This window comes from Pongo abelii, chromosome 6, assembly GCF_028885655.2.
Source record: "Pongo abelii isolate AG06213 chromosome 6, NHGRI_mPonAbe1-v2.0_pri, whole genome shotgun sequence".
In the NCBI taxonomy this organism is placed as follows: Eukaryota; Metazoa; Chordata; class Mammalia; order Primates; family Hominidae; genus Pongo; species Pongo abelii.
The window spans coordinates 116,594,551-116,621,846 of record NC_071991.2 but is presented as its reverse complement, the minus strand read 5'-3'; positions in this window follow the sequence as shown (position 1 = coordinate 116,621,846).

Below are 27,296 nucleotides of genomic sequence, written 5' to 3'. Positions count from 1 at the left end.
AAACGTGGCTAAGGATGAGAAAAGTCTGAAATGGCAAGTGGAGAAGTGAGAGTGTGATATCAATTACTGATTTGATATCATGTGTAATACTCTGATTAGAGTTCCAATAAACCTCTTGAATCTCTGCCAGGTTTTTGTATCAGGATGATCCTGGTCTCACAGAATGATTTAGGAAGGAGTCCCTCCTCCTCAATTTTTTGGAATAGTTTCAGTAGAAATGGTACCAGCTCAGTTTTATACATCTGGTAGAATTCAGCTGTGAATCCATCCTGGGCTTTTTGTTTGGTAGGTGATATGGTTTGGCTCTGTGTCCCTACCCAAATCTCATCTCAAATTGTAATCCCCATGTGTTGAGGGAGGGACCTGGTGGGAGGTGATAGGATCATAGAGGTGGTTTCCCCTATGCTGTTATGATCATGAGGGAGTTCTGATGAGATCTGATGATTTAAAAGTGTTTGGGGCTTCCTCTCTCACACTTTCTTCTGCCATCATTTAAGACATCTTTTGCTTTCATTATGATTTCCACCTTGACTGTAAGTTTCCTGAGGCCTCCCCAGCCATGCAGAAATGTGAATCATTTAAACCTCCTTTCTTTATAAATTACCCAGTCTCAGGAAGCTGTTTATAGTAGTGTGAAAATGGACTAATACAGTAGGCTATTTATCACTGCCTCAATATTAGAGCTCATTATTGGACTATGCAGGGATTCAAGTTCTTCTTGGTTCAGTCTTCAGAGGGCATGTGTGTCCAGGAATTTATCAATTTCTTCTAGATTTTTCTATTTTGTGTGCATAGACGTGTTCATAATATTCTGTGATGGTTGTTTGTATTCCTGTAGGGTCAATGGTAATATTTCCCTTTTCATTTTTGATCACATTTATTTGGATATTCTCTCCTTTCTTCTTGATTAGTAATTTCATTATTTACCTAAAAGTCATTCTGGCAGAGGTTATTCAATTTCTATGTAATTCCAAGGTTTTGGGTGAAATTCTTACTCTTGATTTCTAATTTGATTGTGCTGTGGTCCTAGGGATTATTGGTGAGAATTTCAGTTCTTTTGCATTTGCTGAGGAGTATTTTACTTCTAAAACAATTTTAGAGTATGCACCACATGGCGATGAGAAGAATGTATATTCTATTTTTTAGAGGTTGTGAGTTCTGTATATATCAATCTGGTCCATTTGATTCAGAGCTGAGTTCAGTTCCTGAATATCTTTTTTAAATTTCTCTCTCAATTATCTAATACAGTCAGTGGTGTGTTAAAGCCTCCTACTATTATAGTGTGGGAGACGAAGTCTCTTTGAAGGACTCTAAGAACTTGCTTTATGAATCTGGGTGCTCCTGTGTTGAGTGCATATATATTTAGGATAGTTAGATCTTCTTTTTGAATTTAACACTTTTCCATGATGTAATGCCCTTCTTTGCCTTTTTTGATATTTGTTGGCTTAAAATCTGTCTTATCAGAAACTAGAATTGCAACCCCTGCTTTTTACTGTCTTTCATTTGTTTGGTAGATTTTCCTGCATTCCTTTATTTTGAGCCTATGTGTATCATTGCATGTGAGATAGGTCTCTCAAAGACAGCATACCAATGAGCCTTAGTTCTTTATCCAGCTTGCCACTCTGGGCCTTTTAATTTGGGCACTTAGCTCATTTAAATTTAAAGTTAGTATTAATACATGTGGATTTGATTTTTGTCATCATGATGTTAGATGCTTATTTTGCAGACTTGTTTATGTGGTTGCTATATACTGTCACAGGTTTTTGTACTGTAATGTGTTTTTGTAGTGGCTGGTAATAGTCATTCCTTTCCATATTTAGTGCTCCCCTCAGGAGCTCTTGTAAGGCAGGTCTGGTGGTAACAAATCCTCTCAGTATTTGCTTTTCTGAAAAATTTCTAACTTCTCTTCCTTTCTTTTTTTCTTTTGCTATTTATTTATTTATTTAACAGAGTCTCTCTCTGTTACCCAGGCTAGAGTACAGTGGCATGATCTTGGCTCAGTGCAACCTCTATCTCCTGGGTTCAAGCAATTCTCCTGTTCAGCCTCCTGAGTAGCTGGGATTACAGACTCCTGCCACCATGCTCAGCTAATTTTTGTATTTTTAGTAGAGATGGGATTTCACCATGTTGGCCAGGCAGGCCTCGAACTCCTGACCTCAAGTGATCCACCTGCCTTGGCCTCCCAAAGTGCTGGGATTTCAGGCATGAGCCACTGAACTAGGCCCTTATTTCTCTTTCACAAATGAAGCTTAGTTTGGCTGGATGTGAAATTCTGGTTTGGAATTTATTGTCTTTAAGAATGTTGAATATTGACCCCTAATCTCTTCTGGCTTGTAGGTTTTCAACTGAGGGGTCCACTGTCAGTCTGCTGGGCTTCCCTTTGTAGGTGACCTGGCCTTTCTCTCTAGCTGCCTTTAACATTTTTTCTTTCATTTCAGCCTTGGGTAAACTGATGACTAGGTGTCTTGGGTATGATCTTCTGGTGAAGATCTTACTGGTGTTCTCTGCATTTTCTGCATTTGAATGTTGATCTCTGTAGCTAGGTTGGGGAAGTTCTCATGGATGATATCCATCAATGTTTTCCAAGTTGGTTCCATTCTGCCCCTCTCTTTCAGGACACCAATCAACCACATATTCAGTCTCTTCACATAATTCCATATTTTGCTGAGGTTTTGCTCATTCCTTTTTAATTTTTTTCTCTATTCTTGTCTGCTTGTCAAATTTCAGAAAGCTAGTCTTCTACCTCTGAGCTTGTTTCCTCTGCTTGTACTCTCTGCTAATAATACTTGTGATTGCATTATGAAATTTTTATGGTGTGTTTTTCAGTTCTATTAGGTCAGTTATGTTATTTTTCTGTACTGGCTATTTTGTCTGTCATACCTGCATTGTTTTATTATTATTTTTAGCCACCTTGCATTGGGTTTCAACAGACTCCTGAAACTCAATGATCTTCATTCCTATAACTATTCTGAATTCTATTTCTTTTTGGGATTACATAATTTCAGTCTTTGAGGTTGCTGACCTCTGGGTGGTTTTTTATTTTCTTTTATTCTATTTGATGCCTTGAGTGTTTTATTGTGGTATAAGGTAGATTCAGCCATCTGGCTTTGTTTCTGGGAGATTTTAGGTGTCCAGCGCTTGGATCCCAACTCCTGAACTGCATGCTCTAAATCTGGGGGACTTGTATTGAGCCCTAACTATGTTCTCTGGCTTTAGTAGGTTTGGAGTCCACTGCACTGTGGGGGCTGAGATGCAGCAGCTGCAGCAGAGTGCTAGCAGATACAGTGGTGCCTTCATTTCTGCCAGCATTTTTTATTATCTAGTATTCATTTAAAAATTAATGTAGGTAAAATGTACAGCCATGACAAAAATAGGACTGTATGATTTAAAATCAAGAAAGAATACCACAAAGAAAACATGTTCAGTTTTGATCCAGATATTTAATTAGTAGACAAGAAATTTAAAATATCTATTATTAACATGTTCAAATACAAAAAAGATTGTAAATATATATAGCACAATGGAAAATTCTGTCAGTGATCTAGATTCTATAAAAATGAGAACAAGAGAAGTAAAATTTACAATATCTGTAATAGGTTTTCAATATTGGAGTTTAACAGTTGATGGAAAATGGTAGAAGACACAGTTAGAGATTTGGCAAAGAAAACCTAGTCAGACTGAATAATAGAAGGCAAATTTTATAAAAGTATAGAAGAGTATACGAGTTTTGTGGGACACAGAAAACACAGACTCATGACTTAACCAGAACCTATAAAGACCTATGCTCAGCACAGTGGCTTACATCTGTAAATCCATATGGGAGTATCACTTGAGCCTGTGAGTTCAAGACCAGCCTGAGAAACACGGCAAGACTCTGTCTCTACAAAAAAAATGAAAAATTTGCTGGGCATTCTGGTGTGAGCCTGTAGTTCCAGCTACTCAAGAAGCTGAGGGAGGAGGATTGCTTCAGCCCAGGAGGGCGAGGTTGCACTGGACCCCAGCCTGAGTGACAGAGCAAGACATTATCAAATAAATAAATAAATAAATAAGAAAGGAAAAAAAAAAGAAAAGAGAGAAAGACAAAGAAAAAGACCTCCTACTGTTTAAAAAGATAGCAAAATATAGCTCAAAGGACAGATATACAAAAGGTATAAACAGGAACTTTATGAAAGAGAAAATATAACGACCAATAAACAAAGATGCTCAAAATTGAAAGTTGTCATGAGAAGGCAAAAACAAGGATGAACCTGCTGGACATTATGCTTAGTGAAATAAGCCAGGAATAGAAAAACAAATACTGCATGATCTCACATGTATGTGGGATATATTAAAAAAATGAATTAATAGAAGCAGAGAGTAAAATGGTGATAACCAAAGGTTAGGTGAAGGGGATGGGAGGAAAGGGGAGCAACTGGTGAAAGTGCATAAAGTTTCAGTTAGACAGGATAAATAACCTCTGGATATATGCTGTACAGCATGGTTACTATAGTTAATAATAATGTGTAGTATACTTGCAAATTGCTGAAAGACTAGATTTTGAATGTTCTCAGTAAAAAGACAATAAGTATGTGAGGTGATGGATTTGTTAATAAGCTTGATTTAATCACTTCAAATTGTATACATATATCAAAACATCATATTGTATGCCATAAATATGAACAATTTATTTGTCACAAATAAATTTAAATGGAAAAAGTGAGCATGAAAAAAATATTATTCTGCACAGTTATCTCAGTGTCTTCAAAAATGAAAACAAAACCCACAATAAAAATGAGTATTGGTAAGGCTGTAGAGCAATGTGAACTTTAATAGTCTGTAGCTGGGAAAGAAGTATTTTATAACACTTTTATCAATGTGTGTTAATGAACATACATGAAGAATCTGAAGGCCGGGCACAGTGACTCAGGCCTGTAATCCCAGCATGTTGGGAGGCTGAAGCGAGTGGATCACGAGGTCAGGAAATCGAGACCATCCTGGCTAACACAGTGAAACCCTGTCTCTACTAAAAATACCAATAATTGGCCAGGTGTGGTGGCACACACCTGTAGTCCCAAGTACTCTGGAGAATCGCTTGAACCCAGGAGGCATAGGTTGCAGTGATCCCAGACTGTGCTACTGCACTCCAGCCTGGGCGACAGAGCGAGACTCCGAAAAAAACAAAAACAAACACACACACACACAAAAAAAAACAAGCAAAAAAACAAACCTCCGTTTTCAGCCCTACTCAAGAATAATGTGCAAATATATTTACTCAAAGACATGTACAAAAAACCTTCACAGAACAATATTTATAATAACTCCAAACTAGAAAAAGAAATCAAATGTCTTTTGAGAATGAAATTCCTAAGTGAAGCATGATATATTTATTCAGTGGAATAGCATAGAAAACAATGAGAGTAAACAACTTGCATGAAACAATTATCTTCCTTCCAGTCGTGAATTCAGGACTTACCTCTCTACCAAATGGAGTTAAAAAACATGATTAAGTTCTCTACACATCCTGTTTTTTAGAGGTTGCAAGCCAAAGAATGAAACTGCGAGTGTGGGAAAAGTAGTATTTCCTAGTAGCTAGTAGTAATAAGATTTTACTCACGGTTTTTTGAAAAGCACAAATAAAAGAACTCAAGAAAATAAGGGAAGATAGAGGAAGGCTGACATTGGATACCCTCTTCATCAAGCCAAAATCTGCATAATTACTTTGGCACTCCCACCCTATCCGACCCCACAGTATACAAGAAATAAATAAATTATAATCTTGATTTCATGTTTCCCAGCATTCAAAGAGTATGTGTCTGTGATATCTACTTGAACGGTGAGTAAAATAACTGTATACATATCAATTATATTTTAGCATTAGTTTGGGTTGAAAAAGCCTGCATGTGCTTGGGAATCATATTCTCCTTCATTGTAACATTTTTGGGCTAGATCCAAAATGAATAGGGGAAGCATCAGCTCTTCTTTTTAGAGTAGCACACCCATCTGTCCCAGGTTATGAGAAGCTTTGACACTCACTGCAGAATGGCAGACTCTAGTCCCAGTAACCACAGGGTTGATTGCCCTGCCTTCCTTTACCCTAGAGAAGCAAGAAACAGTCCACTAAAGGGAGGATGGAATCTCTGCTATTCAACAAATATAAATTGGCACAATTTAACAAAAAATTGTTGTATTTGAACTAATAGGACTCTTACTTCGTACATTTCAAATACGTATTACATTGCTTAGAACTTAGTAAGTTATTGAAAAAGTTCTGTCGTTTGTTATTCCTCTTTCTCCTCACTCTTCAAAATAAAAACCTGGTGGAGGTGAGGTAGTTTGTTTAAAGAATCAAACACTGAAGCCATCTCAGGTGAAATATCGATAACAAAATATTGTATGAAAAATATATATGATGCCTCTTGTAATGAGGTCTAAAATGAGAGAAAGTGAGAGAGAGAGAGAGACTGACAGAACAAAGTGAGTCCCCAAACTGTCTTTTGCTTACTCTTTCACTTTTGAAATAATTGGGATAGACATAAACAGCACCTATCAAAATTGCTACATATTTTTATTAGTTATCAATTGCTGTGTAGTAATATTATAAAAAATTTAGGGCCTTTAACTATTTTGCAGTTTATAAAGAGATTCTGCACATCAAAAGAAGCTATCATCACAGTGAACAGACAACCTACACAATGGGAGACAATTTTTGAGATCTATCCATCTGACAAAGGTCTAATATACAGAGTCTACAAGGAACAAACAAATTTACAAGAAAAAAAACAATAAAAACTGGGCAAAGCCTATGAACAGGCTCTTCACAAAAGAAGACATAGATGAGGCCAAAAAACATATTAAATAAAACTCAACATCACTAATCATTAGAGAAACACAAAATCACATTGAGATACCATCTCACACCAATCAGAATGGCAATTATTGAAAAGAGAAGAAACAACAGGTGCTGGCAATTTTGCAGAGAAAAAGAAATGCCTTTACACTGTTGGTGGGAGTGTAATTTAGTTCAACTATTGTGGAAGACAGTGTGGCAATTCCTCAAACATCTAGAAGCAGAAATACCATGTGACCCAGGAATCCCATTACTGGATATATGCCTAAATGAATATTAATTATTCTGTTATAAAGATACATGCACACATATGTTCATTGAAGCACTATTCACAATAGTAAGGACATAGAATCAACCTAAATGCCAATCAATGATAGATTGGACAAAGAAAATGTGGTACATCTATACAATACTATGCAGCCATAAAAAGGAATGACAGCATGTCCTTTGCAGACATGGATGGAGCTGGAAGCTATTATCCTCAGCAAACTAATGCAGGAACAGGAAACTCAACACTGCATGTTCTTACTTACAAGTGGGAACTGAATGATGAGAACACATGGACACAGCAGGGGAACAACACACACTGGGGCCTGTTTGGAGGGTGGTGGGAAAGAGAGCATCACAAAAATATAATTAATGGATGCTAGGCTTAATGACTAGGTGATGGGATTATCTGTGCAGCAAACCACCATAGCACACATTTACATATGTAATCTGCACACATACCCCTGAATTTAAAATAAAAGTTGAAAAAAAATATTTTGTAGTTTATCAGCTTACAGATTCTGTCAGTCTGGAGTCTAGGCATGGCTTACTTGGGTTCTCTGAATGACAATCAAGATGTTATCCAGGGCTAAGCACTTCTCAGAAGCTCTACTGGAGAAGGATCTCTTCCAAGTTCATGTTGTGGTTAGCAGGATTCAGTTCTTTCAGGTGTCCAGATTGAAGACCTTCATCCTTGTCATCTATGAACTGGAAATTGCGCATATTTCTTTCCAACATGGCCCTTTCTATAAGACAGCATACAAGGTGTCAACCTGCTTCTTCAAAGGCAACAAAAGATTAAGAGGTAAAGTGAATAAAATGTTAGGATTTTGAAGCCCTGGAATCAAGAACTTGGATCCACCCCTCATTATTCTCAAGACGGTTCAAATTCTTTTCAGCTAAGTTCAAAGATGATCCTAATACCTAGATAGTGGAAGTTCATTTAGGCTAGTGGGAAAAAATTTCATATGAAGTTATAGGAAATAAACACAAACCCTCTTGGAAGGCCTAGAGGTTTGCATAAAGTGTTTGGCTAAAGGCAGCCAAATTCACTTAATGGCTTAGGATGCAGATACAAAGGAATGTAGAGTAGTTTATCTAAAGAGCTTGTTTACTCATGTGGTCATAAAACTAACCTTTGATCATTCATGGGCAAGATGGCTCTCCTGGGGTGGAGGCGACCAGATTACCTACCCACAGGTGTGTTGACGGAAAGCCTTTGTCATTAAAACTGTTCTAAATAAATGCCTGCAGGGCCATCTGGTCGGGGCCATGGTTGCTGACTCTTTTCAGCACCTTCCTTGGTGTCTGTGAGCTGTTCAGACCCTAGCTGCTCTTTCACTGAATATTGGTGTCTGGGTACATTATTCATCCATTGTGCGAGCTGGGGTCTGCGGAACAGCCCCCAACAATAGATGAATGGTGGATAGGATTTATGTTTAAAAAAGAGATGTAAAATATTATAAACAGTGTAGAGTGAGTAGAGGTTTGGAAAAACTGTAAGCAATACAGGAATTAAAACAACTGGCTTGTTCAGAAACAAATCACTGTGGGGCATAGGTCTCTTATTATCAACTAGGCAAAAATAATATTGGTTATATATATTAGTACTTGGCTCTCAAAGGCCTTATATGCCAAGATAAGCAGTTTGTGAATTTTATCCTACAGTTATTATGGAGTCAGTGTCTTTGAGAGGAGAACAATATAAATAATATGACTATTATCAATAGTTAATAAACATCAAATATAGTAATAATTACTATTATCACATATATATGCTCAGATTTCTTCTTGAAAGATTTTGAGGCAGACCTGATTATTTTTTATTGTTTTCAATATATTAATATGTATTCCTAAAATACAATGTCAATGCAAATAGATTAAAAGTGCACAGTGTTCTATTTGTGGTTAGGTTTGTGATTCTTCCTCTTAGCGACATTTTCTATTGTGGAAATTGATATCATTGATTTGATTAACCTTAATATTTATCAAGTACATAATTTAATGAGAAACAGCTCTTATCAATTCACTGTGAAAAGCATATTGAAAAGCTGTTCAACAGTCACAGATTAAATAGATTGAGATGCACATTATTTGGCACAACTTCAAACAATTATACCTGACATGTCTGCCAACTGATGTCAATGTGGCTCCATTTAAAAATTAAAATTAGGTTTCTGTGCATGAAACATCTTTTTTAATACTCAGTATATAAAAAAATAGATCACACATCCCTCTTCAAAGTTAAACATTTGTCAGTGTGGATATGTTTTAAGTTTTTGTCAGTTTCATCTGTATTTAAGATTTATCAACAATGCCATACTTCTGTATTTCACAATGAAATCACCTAGTAAAGGAATGATTTTTTTTGTCATCACTAAGGTACCAATGTAGAAAAATGAAGTAAAAGATAACATATAGATCATAGCATGACTAACATAAGCAATACAGCCAAACTAAACCTTGGAATATTTCTAGGATTATGAAAACATTTATGATGCAAGATTACCTACTAAGAAACAGGTTAAAAGGTTAAGTATTAAGAGAAATTATCTTTTATTTAAAAATAATGAAAGAAAAATTTAAGCAAATTATCTAAACCATGAAAATGAAGACAATGACAGTAGACAACAAAATATTTTACTTAATATTTAATATGTTTTAAAACTATACATCAACATTTTGACTTTATTAAGTGTTGACATTCAAGTAAGAGCTATTTATTTTAAATAAGTTAATTTATCTTATTTCCACTAGACTCTAGTTATTATGCCATCATAATACACACCTTTGCTCCTCTATATTGTAACCCAGAAATTGTAATCATCATTATCTTTTAAGTCAGCAGCAGCAGCACTAGCAGTTATTGATCACATACAATATACAGGAGACTAACTGATTTACCTACTTTATTTACTTTTTAAATGTTTAATCATTGGCTATATATTGTAAGCCAGTTCAGAGCTAGAAGTATGCAATACTCATCTTTGTGTCAACACTTTAAACATATAACTCAATGATTTGATAAATAAGATAATCTGAATAAATTGATTTTAAAAGTTTTATTTTCAGTGCTCTCAACCTCAAAATAAGTGTACTAATTTCCATCTCTATCTACTTTATAAAGACCATTAAATGTATGAAAGGAGTTCTTGTATAGAAGAGTACAATGGTGTTGTTATATAATAATGTTGTACAGACTTAAGTAATCAATTTAGTTTTTAAAGAATGCTAGCATTTTATAGGAAAACATGCAGTTTTACAATGGTGTGTGTGTGTGCGTGTGTGTGTGAGTGTCTGTGTGTTGGGGAATGAGAATAGGAGAAATGTTCAAAGTTATGATTGTCAAGCAACCAAGCAGCCCTTAATCAGCAAGAAATTGCTATGTCAGCTCCTACATGCTCCTTTTTATCCTCTAGGTAAGATAACAACAATCTCAAATGGAATTCGACAGATTAGTACACATACAATAGCAGGATACACAAACTTCATGTTTGCATTAGTTCCCCATTTTTCCTAAATGCCATGAAGAATGCAGAATGAGCTTATATCAGGAATATGTACACAGAAGATGATGTCACAGCTAAGGAACTCTCAATGCAGAGAATATTCAATTGTATAAGTGTGTTTCTAGCAATCCTATTGATATGATTTGGCTGTGTTCTCACCCAAATCTCATCTTGAATTGTGGTTCCCATAATTCCCATGTGTCATGGAAGGGATCTGGTGGGAGGTAATTGAATCATTGGGGCAGTTTCCTCCATGCTATTCTCATGATAGTGAGTAAGTTCTCATGAGATCTGATGGTTTTATAAGGTGCTTCCCCTTTTGCTGGGCACTCATTCTTCTCCTTCCTGCTGCCATGTGAAGAAGGACATATTTGCTTCTCCTTCCACCATGACTGTAAGTTTCCTGAGGCCTCTCCAGCCTTATGGAACTGTGAGTCAATTAAACATCTTTCCTTTATAAATTATCCGGTCTCTAGTATGTCCTTATAGCAATGAGAGAGAAGACTAATGCACCTACTTAAAGTTTTTTTAGAGGACCCCTTATCTTTATGATACTATCCAGGAAACAAAGTTTTCCTCTGACCTGGAGAAAGACAATACGTCTAGTTACCAGTGCTATTTGCTATGAAAATAACTGTAGAATTCGGAAATAAAATCTGAGATAAAATGTAATAAGACATGTAGAAACACCAGCTGATTTGAGTCTATTGTATTGACTCACAATAGACTCAAACCAGCAGAATGAATATTGTTTAATTACCATTTATTAATGGGTATGTTTTGTGTAATCTAAGGTAGTAGAAAGTTGGATAATAATTGCAATTGTTGGCTATATTTCAACATGTTTACACTAAAGCTGAAGGCTGTCTTCAATATGGAACCGTTTTAAGAAAACAAAAATACCATTGTTAAAACTCCCGTGCTATATCCTGGCATGGAATATATCTTTTTTAACTAATAAACTTTATAAAGCAGTTTTAGATTCACAGCAAAACTGAGTGAAAAGTAGAGTTCCCACATATCCACTATTCCAACACCCCCACAACCTTCCCCACAATCAACATCCTGCACTGCAGTAGTGTATTTGTTACAATCGATGAACCCACATTGGCACATCATTATACACCAAAGTCAATAGTTTACATCAAATTTCACTCTTGGTGTTGTACATTCTATGTGCTTTAACAAACGTATAATGACATGTATCTGCCACTATAGTATCATACAAAATAGTTTAACTGTCACAAAAATTTCTGTGCTTCATTTATTCATCCCTCCCTCTCCCAAACCCCTGGCAACCACTGACATCTTTATTGTCTCCATAGTTTCATCTTTTTGAAAATGTCTTATAGTTAGAATTATACAGTATGCAGCCTTTTCAGATTGGATTCTTTCACTTAGTAATGTGCATTTAAGATTTGATATGGTTTTGCTCTGTGTCCCCACCCAAATATCATCTCAAGTTGTAATCCCTACCTTTCAAGGGAGGGTGATTGGATCATGAAGAAGGCTTCTTCTGTGCTCATCTCATGATAGTGAGTGAGTTCTCATGAGATGAGATCTCATGGTTTTATAAGAATCTGGCATTTCTTTGCCTTGCACTTCACACACTATCTCTCTCCTGCTGCAGTGTGAAGAAGGTCCTTGCTTTGCCATCACCTTCTGCCATGACTGGAAGTTTCCTGAAGCCTCCCCAGCCATGTAAAACTGTAAGTCAATTAAGCCTCCTTCATTTATAAATTACCCAGTATCAGGCAATTCTTTATAGCAGTGTAAGAACAGACTAATGCAGTAAATTGGTGTGACAGAAAGTGGGGCAGTGCTATAAAGACACCCAAAAATGTGAACGTGACTTTGGAACTGGGTAACAGGCAGAGGCTGGAACAGTTTGGAGGGCCCAGAGATGACAGAAAGATGTGGGAAAGTTTGAAACTACCGAGAGACTTGTTGAATGGTTTTGACTAACATGCTTATAGAGATATGGACAATGGAGTCCAGGCTGAGGTGGTCTCACATGGAGATGAGGAACTTCTGGGGAAGTAGAGCAAAAGGTGACTGTTGCTATGCTTTAGCAAAGATACTGGTGGCATTTTGCTGCTTCCCTAGAGAACTGTGGAACTTTGGGTGTGAGAGAGGTGATCTGAAATTGGGACTTATGTTTAAAAGGAAAGCAGAGTATAAAAGTTTGAAAAATTTGCAGTCTGATGATGCAATAGAAAAGAAAAACCCATTTTCTGGGAAGAAATTCAAGCCAGCTACAGAAATTTGCATAAACAATGAGAGACCAAATATTAATCTCCACGACAATGGGGAAAATGTATCCAGGTCATGTCAGAGACCTTCATGGCAGCCCCTCCCATCACACACCCTGAGGTCGAGACAGAAAATATGGTTTTGTGGGTTAGTCCCAGGGCCTCATTGCTGTTCTGTGAAGCTTTGGGATTTGGCAACCTGCATCAAAGCCATAGCTAAAAGGGGCCAACATACAGCTCAGGCCATTGCTTCAGAGGTTGCAAGCCTCCAGCCTTTGCAACTTACATGTGGTGTTGAATCTGTGGGTGCACAGAAGTCAAGAATTGAGGTTTGGGAACCTCTGCCTAGATTTCATAGGATGTATGGAAACACCTGGATGTTCAGGCAGAAGTCTGCTGCAGCAGGGAAGCCCTCATGGAGAACTTCTGCTAGGGCAGTGCAGGAGGGAATTGTGGTGTTGGAGCCCCCACACAGGGTTTCACTGGGGCATAGCCTACTGGAGCTTTGAGCAGAAGGCCACCATCCTCCAGACCCCAGAATGGTAGATCCATTGACATCTTGTATCATGCACCTGGAAAAGTTCCAGACACTCAACACCAGCCAAGAAAGCAGCCAGGGTAGGAGGGTGTACTCTCCAAAGCCAAAGGAGCAGAGCTGCCTAAGATCAAGGGAGCCCACCTCTTGCATCAAAATGATCTGGATGTAAGATATAGAGTCAAAGGAGATTATTTAGGAGCCCCAAGGTTTAATGACTGCCCCCACTGGATTTTGGACTTTCATGGAGCCTGCAGCCCCTCTGTTTTGGCCAATTTGTCCCATTGCAATGGGAGCGTTTTCCAATGCCTGTACCTCCAGTGTATCTTGGAAGTAAATAACTTGCTTTTGATTTTGATTAAAATTGTCAGGATTTTCAGTTTTAATTTTAGAGAGATTTAACAGTCATAGAATATGGACTACAAGGGTAAATACTTTGTAATTTTAGTAACATCTGCATTCATTTTTTATTGACAGGCTTAATGAGAAGTCCAACAAAAGAGAGAGAGAGGGAGAGAGAGAGAATGGTATGGTGTGTGTTCCTGTAAAGTCTCAGGTATTGCTTCACAAATATTTACCAGTTTGAATAATTTTATATATAACGTAAACCCTAGTTCTAGCTATATGAACTAGGTATGACAAAAGTGTATTTACAAAAAGAAATGCTGTTTCACTGAAACTTTTCTGCTTATATGTTTATAGTCCAAGTTGTGTCACAGGAGAATGCTAACTTGCAGAGTATGTTTACACCATTTGTCCTTTAGGAACTTTTATTTTGCTGCAAACCACAACAACTTTGTAATGGGCACTTCTGAATCATACATATTTGTTCCATGGAACACTATGTGCTGCAGGAGACTTTAGCCACCATGAGAAGCCCAAAACTGATGAAACTTTGAACCCACACTCATTTTTCAACCAGAAAATGCTCATTTTCAATGTTAAACTTCTAAGTAAGATTGTGTTTAAAAACGCAATTTTGCTGATAAAGTAAATTACTTTTTAAAAATTGCTATAGCAAATGGAGTATCCAATCAGTTGGCTACTAAAATTGAATATCATTTGAAAATAAATGCTATGCCTTAAATTTCTCCAGGATACCAGTATTTTTATTTTATGTTATTCAAGGGAGCAAAACTCATTTTTCTAGAATTAAAAAAAATCCAAGAAAGGAATTCCATTTTTGAAATGATCTGAATTTACGTAACTCTATAATAAAACAAAACAAAATAAAACAAAACAAAACAAAAAATGTGATACATGCAGTTTGCAGTGACTACTGTTTAAAATAGTGAATCAAATCTTTGATACTGTTTACCATTGTGTGGTGTTTTTATTATAGTATGCTCCCAAAGGAACTTCAATAAATTATCTCTCACACCTTCATCAGTTTAATGTGACAAGGAAAGAAAACAGAATTGTTGAGTATACACATCATTTCCAAACCCAGAAGTAGCATTTCTTCTCAGGGTTAACATGTAAAAAGCAGGGAAAATAAAATAATAACATTTCTTGTGCAAGCACTGTTATTTATTTGTTAGTACAGAGACTACTATTATTTCTAGGTTGTTTTCAACCACACAGATGAGTAAATATTCTTTGCCTATACACAGAAAAGCAACCTAAACTCTCTGAGATATTCTATAAAAAAACTGCCAAGAAGAAAAGAGTGGGAAAGTTTGAAGAAAATAAAATGTTTAGGCTTGTGAGAAAAAACAAAGGACACTGTAAAAGAATTGATAAGAAACTTCACTGCTCAGCAAAGGTTAATCTAGTAATTTATGAGACAAGGGAATATTGATTTTTTTTCACTGCATTAAAAAGTAAAATGTCTAGTAGGAGAAATTTGAGTAAGTTCGTAACACAGAGAAAAGGTTATCTTCATTTCACATCAGATTAACAACTGAAGTGAATGTCAGAAGACACACAACAAAGTCACTCTCCAGGTATACATTGAATGATAAGTGAACAAGTTCAGTCCCAAAGGAAATTAGTGGGCAAAATTTATTTGAAAAAGTAATTATCTAAAGTAAGGAACCCTTTTAAGCTCTTCGAACTCTGAAATGGGAAATTCCTCTGTTAAAGATCTAAAAAGACTGGGAAAAATAAAGTACTATGCATTCTCTCCTTTTTAAAGGAAAATGTAGTGTCTTTCATCCACCTAAATCTGAAATAATTTCACTGTCCTTGCCAGTAAAGTCCTAAATAAAACCAAGCTAACATGGCATTATCTGCTCCACAAGAGATAAAATGTGCTGCACTTCGAAAAAAATTTTTATTCCTCTTAAGGCAATACTCAAAACACCAAACAAATTTATGACAAATGAAGATACAGTTGTCTAAATTAATGATTTCAAAAAACCACAGTACAAACTAAGTGAAACATAAGTTTCATCATGAAAAAAAATGGTACCGTGTTTTCATTAGAATTTAACTTTTTTTTTGTAATTCTGGAAACCATAAACAAAAGTAAAAGAAAACTTAAAAATATTTTCAAATACACAAATGTACAAAGTCTTAGGAAAGTTAGAGTCTCTGTGACTGAAAGACAAGACATGGGGATTTATTTTCCATGCTGATTTATTGTTACCTTCATGACTCTACTGCAAACAATGTTAAACTTAAATTTGTAATTAATTATTGTTTTTGCTGAATTTTTGAGGCCTAAAACCAAGATGAGAGATGAAGTTTAAAGATGACCAATCTCATCAATGTATTTGCTCAACAGTAAATTTGAGTATTTCTTCACCTTGGGTTATTTTTGAGTATTATTTTCATAATACAATAATTAATTTATATATTTCCATTTTTTTCCTTTACATCATTCTGAATATAAGCTGCATTTCTAAATGACTCTGTAGAAATCTTTCTGAAAAGCACCTAACTGCTCCTCCTGTCAGATATGAAGGTAGTATTTTTACACAGTGCTATCTCTAAAATCATCTGTACTTATACACTATGACTCTGGTTAACATCAGATAGCCTCCTCCCTATCTGGCTATAAGCTCTAGTAATATCACTCCTTTCTATAGTCTCTTCAGTCTAACAGAGACAGTAGCATTTCACAACTGCTAATCTTTAGGCCATCTATCTCTTATGTTAGTCCTCTGGCACAAAAGTATTTTAATATTTTTAATCTAGTATTAAAGTGGCCACAAGTTAAATTTCTTATATAATTTTGTTATATTATTTACACAATTCATTTGCAATTGACAGATTGTCCTCCTTTCCCTGATTACTGCTTAATGTTAACAATCTTTTAGAGATGTTATTTCTTTTGTTGAAATATTTTCTTCCTCATCTATCCAAATTCTATCTACCATTTCAGATCCAGATCCTATTTATGTTTCATGGAAAATACCCGCATCACTCTTTACCATGATTTAATTTATAGTATAATCACACACCACATAACAATATTTTGGTCAATGATATACCTCATATACATTGGGGATCCTATGAGATTATAATACTGTATTTTACTATACTTTTTCTATATTTAGACATGTTTAGATACACAAATATTTACCATTGTGTTACGATTGCCTACGCCAATCAGTATGGTAACATTCTGTATAGGTAACATTCTGTATAAGTTTGTAGCCTAGGAGCAACGGGTTATACCATCTAGCCTATGTGTGTAGTTTGTTTTAGCATCTAGGTTTGTGTAAGTATACGTTATGATGTTTGCACAACAACCAAGTTACCTATATAAACCTGTTATTGAGAGACACATGACTGAATTTAATCTCTCAATCCCTCTTTCTGTCTCCATAGCACTTTCTATATCCTCATATTACAGTGTACAAAATATTGTGCTATGCTTTTCCATAATAAACCCAAAGCCTTTTTGTAGTGCTTAATAATAGACTATTACAAAGTATGAGGTTTTCCAGGACGATATATGTCATGGTCTATTATAGTTAGCATATAGTAGAAAATAGATGTCTTTTTGTTTAATAGAGCTGCATTGCTCACTGGTTATCATGTTGTATTGCAAATTCTTTCACATTTGTGTCTTATTCCTTCAATTTCAAGCAGAATATAAATTAAAAAGGAAGAAATTATGTCAAACAGAAGTTTATGTACACTAAGCACTTGTCAATATACTACATAAGAATAATTGCCTATATGAAAGATTTCTTAACAATCATTGTCATTATTTTCTCAATATAAGTTTAGAAAAAGAGGTGTTGTGAATCATGAGAAGACCAAAAAATTTTAAGTTGGAAATACGTAATAAAAAAAGCAAAATATACTTTGCTCTCATTATTGATTAATTTCTTCTTTTGTTTAGAATTAGTACACATTACTTTATTAAGACATTCATCAAATGTTGATGAATGTTTACTATGTCTTACACACAGATATTAAACAAATTATGACAAAGATGGGTGATTATTTTAAAATGGAGTCAATTAACATAAGAATTTTGTTATGTGAGAAACCATAATAAAGTGACCTAACCTAAACTTGTGGAGGAATGGGTTACAGATTAATTCCCTTGAGCTAGAAACTTTAAGATGTGTTGTGGAAAATAAATAATGTTTCTCCATACAAAGGGAGTGTGAGTGAAAATAGTAGATAGACAAAATAGCATCTGCTGCTATAAAGCAAATACCTTTGAATAACTGAAAGTTGACCTGAATGCCTGAGTTACAAATATCATAGAGAAATATAGTGTAGAAAGTGTCCAGAAGAAGGGGCTGAAACATTATATCTAAGAGCATAACACATAAGAAATTAATATTTTGCTTTCTAGCCTGTGAACAAAGATAAGTTACTGAATAATGTTAAATAGGCAATATAAACAGATTTGTGTTTTGAAAATATGGCCTCAATGAAACAAACAAACAAAAAAACAAATTCTAGAATTATTAACATGCTCTGGAGAAAACCAAATATTGGTCTCTGGCTCTAGTTCATATAAGAGACAGCAGTAGCCTGGATTAAGATGTTGTCCAAAAAGTTGTAGAGAAGGTTGTAGAAGAGGATTTGACACACTTGACAGATATTTAAAAGCGAGAGTTGACAAGGTTAGATGTGGAGGGAGCTGAGGAAGAAGACACAAAAATAAAAAAAAAATAGGGTTGGTTTTAAAATTTACTGAGCAACAAAATCCTAAGTAAGGAATATATTTGGTGGACAGAATTACATGTTAAATCTGATACATGGTAAGTCTTAGGAATATATGAGGTATCCCATTTGATATACTGAGTAGACAATTGGATATAAACTTAGAGGAGAGGCCTGAAACAGCCAATTAAAATGTGAGTTTATTAATCCAACTCACATTGTTATGAGATTTTTGAGTGTCAGTTTTCTGGCCAGAAACCTCTGTGGCCAGTGGCACCTTTGCCTGACCTTTGCTCGAGCCACTGGGGTCATTCCGCTCACTCGGCCTGGCAGCCTGCACTCGACTCACGCTACTGGCCTGGATTGCACTCCTAACTAGTGTGGGCCAGGTGTGGAGCAATGAGGGGTGTGTGAGCGAGCGTGGGGTCTGGCCACTGTACAGTCAGGCATGCCGGCTGCTGCAGTGGGGCAGGCAGCTCTAAGTGCTGGAATGGGTACCAGCTCTCTACAAGGCTGCAGCTGGACCAGGTTCTCCGCAAGCAGCTTTCCCAGCTGGCACCAAGAAATGCAGTGGTGCATGGATGCTTGGGGATGCCAGGCACCAGAGGAACCCAAAGCAGAGTCACAGCACTGGTTTGGGGATCTCCCAGTTCTGGGCTCTTGAGGGGCCACAGGTCTTCTTTCCTTCTCTTCACCAGCAATGTGGGGAGCAAGGAGCATGTTTCAGTACTGTTTGTGTTGTGTTATAGCTGTTTTAGCTCTGCAGTATAGCAGGTCCAGAGTTCTTGACCTGCCACCAGGAAGAATGAGGTACTCAGTTGAGTGGAGGGTGAGCAAGATGAAGAGGCCTTTATTGAGCAATAGAACAGCTTACAGGCCCTCAGGGGGTAGCTTCTTTCTGCAGCCAGGGTGACCCCATGAGTGTTCAGCTCCTAACAGAAAAGAGACCCTCAGGTCAGACACTCCTCTCTGCAGGCAGGTTGTCCTATCATGTTCCCAGCTCTCAGCAGACAGGAGGCCCTAGAGTGGGCTGCTCATCTCTGCAGCTAGTAGTTTCAATGTCTCTGCAGGCCTCTGAAACTCTCAGTAGAGAGGAGCCCCTAGAGTGAATACCTCTTCTCTGCAGCTGGTTTTCCTGTCACCTGTTCAGCTCTGGTTGAACCTGAGGATTTTATGGGCCACAGAGGGGAGGAAGTGCATGCCAATTGGTCCATAGGTGGGCCTGGATAAGGGACCACAAGTTCCCACTCTGGTGCACAGGTCCTGCAACCTTGCCCCAGCCTTCAGGCCCTACCTGGCATGAAGGTGGGGCTTCACTGGGGACCCACCCACTTCTGCCCAGGAATCTATCTGCTTCCTGCTGCTGTTCATGGCAGCAGGGCTCAGCCCCAACTTTGCTTCAAGATCGGTGTGGATGCCCACAGTATGGAGAAGCCAGGCAGCAGGAGCAGACAATTCTGATCCTGTGAGGGTAGTGGGGGCTTCCGATACCCGTAAGAGTGCAGGGATGCCTGAGTTTGGGTGGCTGCAGCTGCACCCGGGAGAGCAAGACTCCTGCCTGCTCCCGGTACCCCAAGAACACACGGAGGTTCAGATCTGAAGCCACAACTTGGGCAGCTGCAGCCCCACCAAGGAGGGCAGAGCTCCTCCCTGCTTGATAGAGTGAGAAGTCCAGGTCTACAGCCATGTTTTGGGTGGCTTCAGTGGCACCTGAAACCTCTCGCCTCATCTTGGAAGGGGTAAGGCTCCCATTTGTTCCTGGTGGCTCCACAGGCAGCCACTGTGATCAACATCATGAATATGAATAATATCAGCAACGAAGTCAGAAAAGTGTAGGCATCATAACATTGAGGAAATTCCACATTCCATGGTTGAAGTGACTAAAGGAAGTCAGTAAAATAGAAAAAAAAAAAAAAGAGCTTACAGAGAAAAATAACCAAAAAAAGTGCAATTACATAAGTCACTGAGAGTAATTTTAAAAAGAAAGAAAGAAGAAAAAAGAAAGAGGAAAGAAGGAAGGAAAAAAGAGAGAAAGATAAAGTTGTTATTGGATTAGCAACATTTAAGTCACTGGTGATTTCTCTTTTGAAGTGTAGTGTTATGATGAATGAGTATTAAGTGAACAAATGGATCTGATAATATAAAAAGTACTTTGAGAAGTTTGGATGTGTACCGAAGACAAGGTATAAGTCCATAAAGGAAGAGATATATTGTTTTAAATGGAGAAAATGTTTAAAAAGCATATCTTACCTCAGCTTTTGCTTATGTTTTTAGTTAACGTACTATGTGTTTTGATATAATATTTTGCCCCAAGTGCCTGAGGGTACTTAGTTTGGCTTGCCGTGTTTTTCAGCAACGTCCTCTGTTTTTCTCAACTGAGTTTCAAGTTAGAAAAAGCACAGATATACATTTTGCATTATGCCTTTAGGTAGTGCCATGTCATAGAACAGACAGGTGGAAGATGGAGCTGTATAGGACCAGAGTTTTTGTATGCCATTGAAGTAAATGTGACACCTATTTGAACTATATTGCTATAAATTGAAGATGTTAAATGCAATCTCCATGGTAACCACAAAGATAATACCTGTAAAATAGACACAAAAGGAAATGAGAAGGAAATTCAAATTGTTCACCACAAAAATCAACTAAACACAAAAGAAACCAGTGATGGAAAAAATGAGAAACAAAAAGGCATAAGTCTTACAAAAACAAATAGTGAATGGGAAAAGTAAGCCCCTCCTTAAAAATAGTTATTTTAAAGGTAGTGGATTAAACTCACCAATCCACAGTTAAATATTGGGAGAATATATAAAATGAACAAATACATTGTCCAACTACATGCTGTCCAACTACATGCTGTCTATAAGGGAGTCATTTAAAATCTAAAAGCATAGAATGAAAATGAAAGACTTAAAAATGTATTCCTTGTAACTGGTAACTAAAAGAGAGCTAGGGTGGCTACATAAATATCAAACAAGTTAGATTTTTAATCAAAAAAATCTACAAAAGACAAGTAAGTCTATTATATATTAAGAAAAGGTAATTTCATAAGGATCTAAGTATAAACATACATGCACCAACAATGGAGTCTCAAAATATTTAAATCAAACATGAACAGAGTTGAAGGGAAAATTGGACAGTAGTGCAATAACAGATGGAGACTTCAATATGGCACTTTCAATAATAGATGCAACATTTAGACAGAAGATCTAAATGGAAATACAGGGTTTAGACATTATAGACCAACTAGACTTAAGAGACACATAAAATATTCCACTTAGCAACATCAGGGATACATTATTATCAAGGGCTCAGTAAGTATTCTATAAAGTAGAACATATGTTAGCCTACACAATAAACTCAATAATATAAAAATTAAAAATCATACAAAGTATCTTTTCTGACTACAGGTGAATGAAGCTATAAATCAGTAACAGAAAGAAACTGGGAAATTCAAAAAATATGTGGAGGATAAACAGCACACTATTAAGCAACTAATCATCCAAAACAGAAATCAGAAAGTAAATTAGAAAATAAATGTGAAATCAAAACATACCAAAACTTATAGAATGAAGCAAAGACAACATTCAGTGAAAAATTTTTAGCTGTAAATGTTTAGATTAAAAATTAAAAAACTCAAATAAATAACCAAATTTTACATCTTGAAAAAATTTAGTTCTGTTTATGTGATTGAATAACAAAGATGTGGTACGTATACATTTATTGATTTGCATTACATTGAACCAACCTTGCATCCCTGGGATGACACCTTGAAACTTGGTTATGGTGTATTAGCTTTTTGATGTGCTGCTGGATTTGGTTTGCAAATATGTTTTTTTTTTTTTAGGATTTTTGCATCAATGTTCATCAAGGATATCAGCCTGAAGTTTTCTTTTTTTGTTGTGTCTCTGCCAGGTTTTGGTATCAGGATGTTGCTAGCCTCACAGAATGAGTTAGAAAGGAGTCTCTCCTGCTCAAGTTCCTAGAATAGATTCAGTAGGGGTGGTACCAGCTCTTATTTATACATTGGGTAGATATTGAAGGAACTTACTACAAAATGATAAGAGCCATCAACGAGAAACTCACAGCTAACATTATACTGAATGGACAAAAGCTAGAAGCATTCCTTTTGAAAACTGGAACACCATAAGCATGTCCTCTCTCACCCCTCCTATTAAACATATTACTGGACGACCTAGCCAGAGGTATTAGGTAAGAGAAAGAAATAAAAGACATGCAAATAGAAAGAGAGAAAGTATAACTATTCTTGTTTGCAGATACCATTCTATACCAAACAAAACAAAACGAAACCCATACTCTCTGCCCCAAAGCCCCTTGATCTGACAATGTCAGCAAAGTTTCAGGTTACAAAATCAATGTACAAAAATTATTAGCATTTCTATACAACAAAAGTATCTAAGTCAAAAGCCAAATCAAGAATGCAATCACATTCACAATAGCCACATAAATGAATAAAATACCTAGGAAAACAGGTAACCAAGGAGGTGAAAGATCTCTATGATGAGAATTACAAAACACCATTCAAAGAAAACAGAGACGACACAAACAAATGGAAAAGCATTCCATGCTCATGGATAGGAAGAATCAATATTGTTAAAATGACCATACTACCCAAATCAATTTACAGATTCAGTAGTATTCTTATCAAACTACCAATAACATTTTTCACAGAATTGGGAAAAAACTATTTTAAAATTCATGTGGAACCACAAAAGAGCCTGGATAGCCAGACAATCCTAAGCAAAAAGAACAAAGCTGGAGGCATCACATTACCCAACTTTGTCATATACAAAGCTATAGTAACTAAAACAGCATGGTACTGTTACAAAAACAGAACCAGAAAAATAGAGCAGAATAGAGAGCCCAGAAATAATGCCACACAGCCACAACCCTCTGATCTTAGACAAGATTGACAAAAACAAGCAATGGGGAAAGGACTCTGTTCAATAAATGGTGCCTGGAATACCTGGCTAGCCATATGTGGAAGATTGAAACTAGATCTCTTCATTTTACCATATGCAAAAGCCAACTTAAGATGGATTAAAGACTTAAATGTAAAACCAAAAACTATAAAAACCCTGGAGAATAACCTAGAAAATACCATTCTGGACATATGACCTGGCAAAAATTTCATGATGAAGATACCAAAAGCAATTGCAACAAAACCAAAACTTGACAAATGAGGTGTAAACTAAAGATCTTCTGCACAGTGAAAGAAACTGTCAACAGAGTAAACAGACAACCCCTAAAATGAAATAAAATATTTGCAACCTATGCTTCAGATGAAGGTCTAATATCAAGCATCAATAAGAAATTTAAACAAATTAACAAGCAAAAAGCAAACAATTCCATTAAAAAGTATACAAAGGGCATGAACAAATACTTCAAAAAGAAGACATACACGTGGCCAACAAGCCCATGAAAACATGATCAACACCATTTCAGAAATGCAGATTAAAACCACAATGAGGTACCATCTCACATCAATCACAATGACTATTATCAAAAAGCCAAAAAATAAATGATGCTGCCAAGGTGGTGGAGAAAAGAGAACACTTTTACACTGCCAGTGGTAATGTAAATTAGATCGGCCATTGTTGAAAGCAGTTTGGTGACTTCTCAAAGAACTTAACAGAATTACCATTTGACCCAGCCATCCCGTTATTGGATATATACCCAAAGGAACATAGATTCTTCTACTATAAAAACACTTGCACGTGTATGTTCATAGCAGCACTGCTCACAAAAACAAAGTCATGGAATAAACCTATGTGCCCATCAATGCTGGATTGAATAAGAAAGATGTGGTATATATACTCCATGGAATACTATCCAGCCATAAAAAAAATAAGAATGAGATCAAGTCATTTGCAAGAACATAAATAGAGCTGAAGGACATTATCCTAAACAAACTAACACAGGAACAGAAAACAAAATAACACATGTTCTCATTATAAGTGAGAGATAAATATTGAGTACATATGGACACCTAGAAGGGAATGGACACTGGAAACTACTTGAGGATGTAGGTTGTATTTTTCATTTTTTTAACCAAAATGGGCAAGCTAATCTAACAATTTATATGAAATTTAAAGGGGCTCCAAATAACCAAATTAGTTTTGAAAAAAAAAGTCAAAGTACTTACATTTCCCAATTTCGAAACTTACTGCATCTGCCATCACAGGGTAATAAACAAAACAAAACAAAACAATACAAAAAAGCAAACGTCTTACCACAAAGCTACAGTAATCGAAACCATGACTCAAGAAATAGTACCATATCAATAAAACTTGATGCATAATTTCTCACAGAGGTTCTATTTCACTTAACCGTTAATATGAGCACTTTAGTTTAAAGCAGGGACACCCTGGTTTGTGCATGTTTGGAATAATATATGTGACTGAGAATCAAAGTACCTAATTTTTAACCCTATATCTTTATAATTTTTGATAAATCAGTTCATCCTTTTTAATACACACTCATGAAATGAGGATACCTATTGCTGTATCCCCAGATTTTCTCAGGACTAAATAAAATAGTTCTGTGTGACATCACACATCACGTAGCACACTATCTAACATATAACAGTGCTCTATAAAGTCTAAATCATTCATCTTACCTTAATGTCAAACCAATGCATATTTGGGTGGATGTTTCCCATCTTTGAAGGAGAACCTCTTCTCCAGTCTTTTCTTCAGTGCGGTGTTTCTGAGCCCTGGTACATATTTCAGATTATGTTCACATGCAGACAAATTCTATGTACAATTTTACGTACCAGCTGTCATGAAACTTTATCAATCTAATTGAAGAGAGTATATTTTAATAGAACTGGCAATATTATAGGAGCAATATTGAATCTGGTACAAATTATGGAATTGATTCATTTTTATATTTGTACTACCTTATATTACTAACAACATTTATCTGCAACACATTTTAAAACTGATTTTTTTTGGATATGTTCTCCTGCAGAACACTCCGTGATGACAGGTAGGTTTCCTGTCACTGGCTAGTTTCAATCAACCGGTAATGGCTGTCTTAATTACAGCATGAATGAAAAATGAGAGGCACATATGCTTTTAATCTAAGGGGTATTGTAATTGATTACCAACAACCACCACTAGGACAAAAAGTATATGTGGTGGCCCATATGCCAGATTATTTTTCATTCCTAAATTATTTTGTTTAACTTCGTAACATTTTACTGAAATAAACAGTATATCATTATATCGACATGTGTTTACAGTCTGTGAAAATATTATGTGCATTGGAATAGAGAGCCATTGCAACAAATTTTATTTACTAATTTGTCATAATCTGCATAGAAAGCTTTCATTTTTGAAACTAAATGGTATAAAATTTACTCTAGTAAGCCATTTTTCAAACAGAAGCAACCTGAAAAGTAAGCAAGCTTTTCATTCAAATGTGCATAAGCAAACCTTTGCCTTGATGAAAGGTGCAATAGACTTATTACCTTGCAATGCTCTGTAGCACATAAAGAACTTGATTAATGCATTCACAGATGACATTGAGAGAGCCTATATTATCTCCCTCTATATAGATACATGAATAAAATAGTTTTAATTTGAAAAAACCCTATATTTATGATAGAGTCTATTCATCTTCTTAGAGGATAGAGTCAAGAAAATTAATTATGTTCTCACAATGATTAAAAACAGAATTTCACCTAAAAGACCTGACTTACCATTGAAAAAAGGATGAGTCTATATTTGAATGCTTAAGTGTACTCACTCTATATTAACTTAGATATCACAGAATGAAGTTTACTGTTCTCTCAAAAATGCATGGTATGTGAAGGAACTAGTGAAATATATACCTTTTTAGTTCACTAAAGTATCAAAAGAAAATTAATGCTTCCTAATTATTTGAAATATTAAAGCAGGCATTATATTAGAAAAGTAAATATTTAAGTATAAATATAAAATGGTTCTTAAACAGAAACAAGAAGTATTTCCAGTAAATGAGTATTAAATTGTAACTTTATAAGATATTTTATTTACTGTTAAGGCTTTATTATTTAATGGCAACAATCAGATTATATCAAAACTCAAAATCTCCATACAGATTTTTCTCCTCATTGCAACAATTAAGTTATGATTATTTACTCAGGATTTCAAATTGTGCCATGTTTCACTTTGCTGACCATGTAGTTCAATATAATCTGAATCAAACTTTCAGCATTCACAGAAAGTAGTTATGCATTTCTTTTTGAATGAGCTAAATGTTATAAAATGATTTTTGAACTTTCTAGTTAAATATTTCTATCTCTCTCCCTCCCCCACTCTATTTGCTTCATGCCAGCTTTAGAGTCAAAGATGAGTAACATATCCTCAGAGAGGGGCAAACAGAACTGAGGCCAATATCTCTACTGCAATTCAAGCCAGAAATCTACAGTCACCATGTTTATAATATCCAGATACAATACATGAAAAACAAGCCTGCTTCAGATCTTACTACTCTCTCGACCTGATACATTTTCACGTTTTTCTGATATTATCTAGAATTTAATACTGAAGTTTCAATATTTCATATATATTATACATATATATGTATGTATATATGTGTGTGTGTTTATGTATGTATAGTAACACGCTCACACAAAGGCAACCAGATTGTATCAACAAAACACTATTCAATTCACTTCAACCCCTCATCCTATGGTGTTGGAGACAATATGACAAGATTGACAAGAAAATCCCAGGTGACTATTATCCAGAACCTTAATAGTTTTTGTCATTTTGTCGGCCATTCATTAACTAATTTATTCATTTATTTATTTATGCACGGTT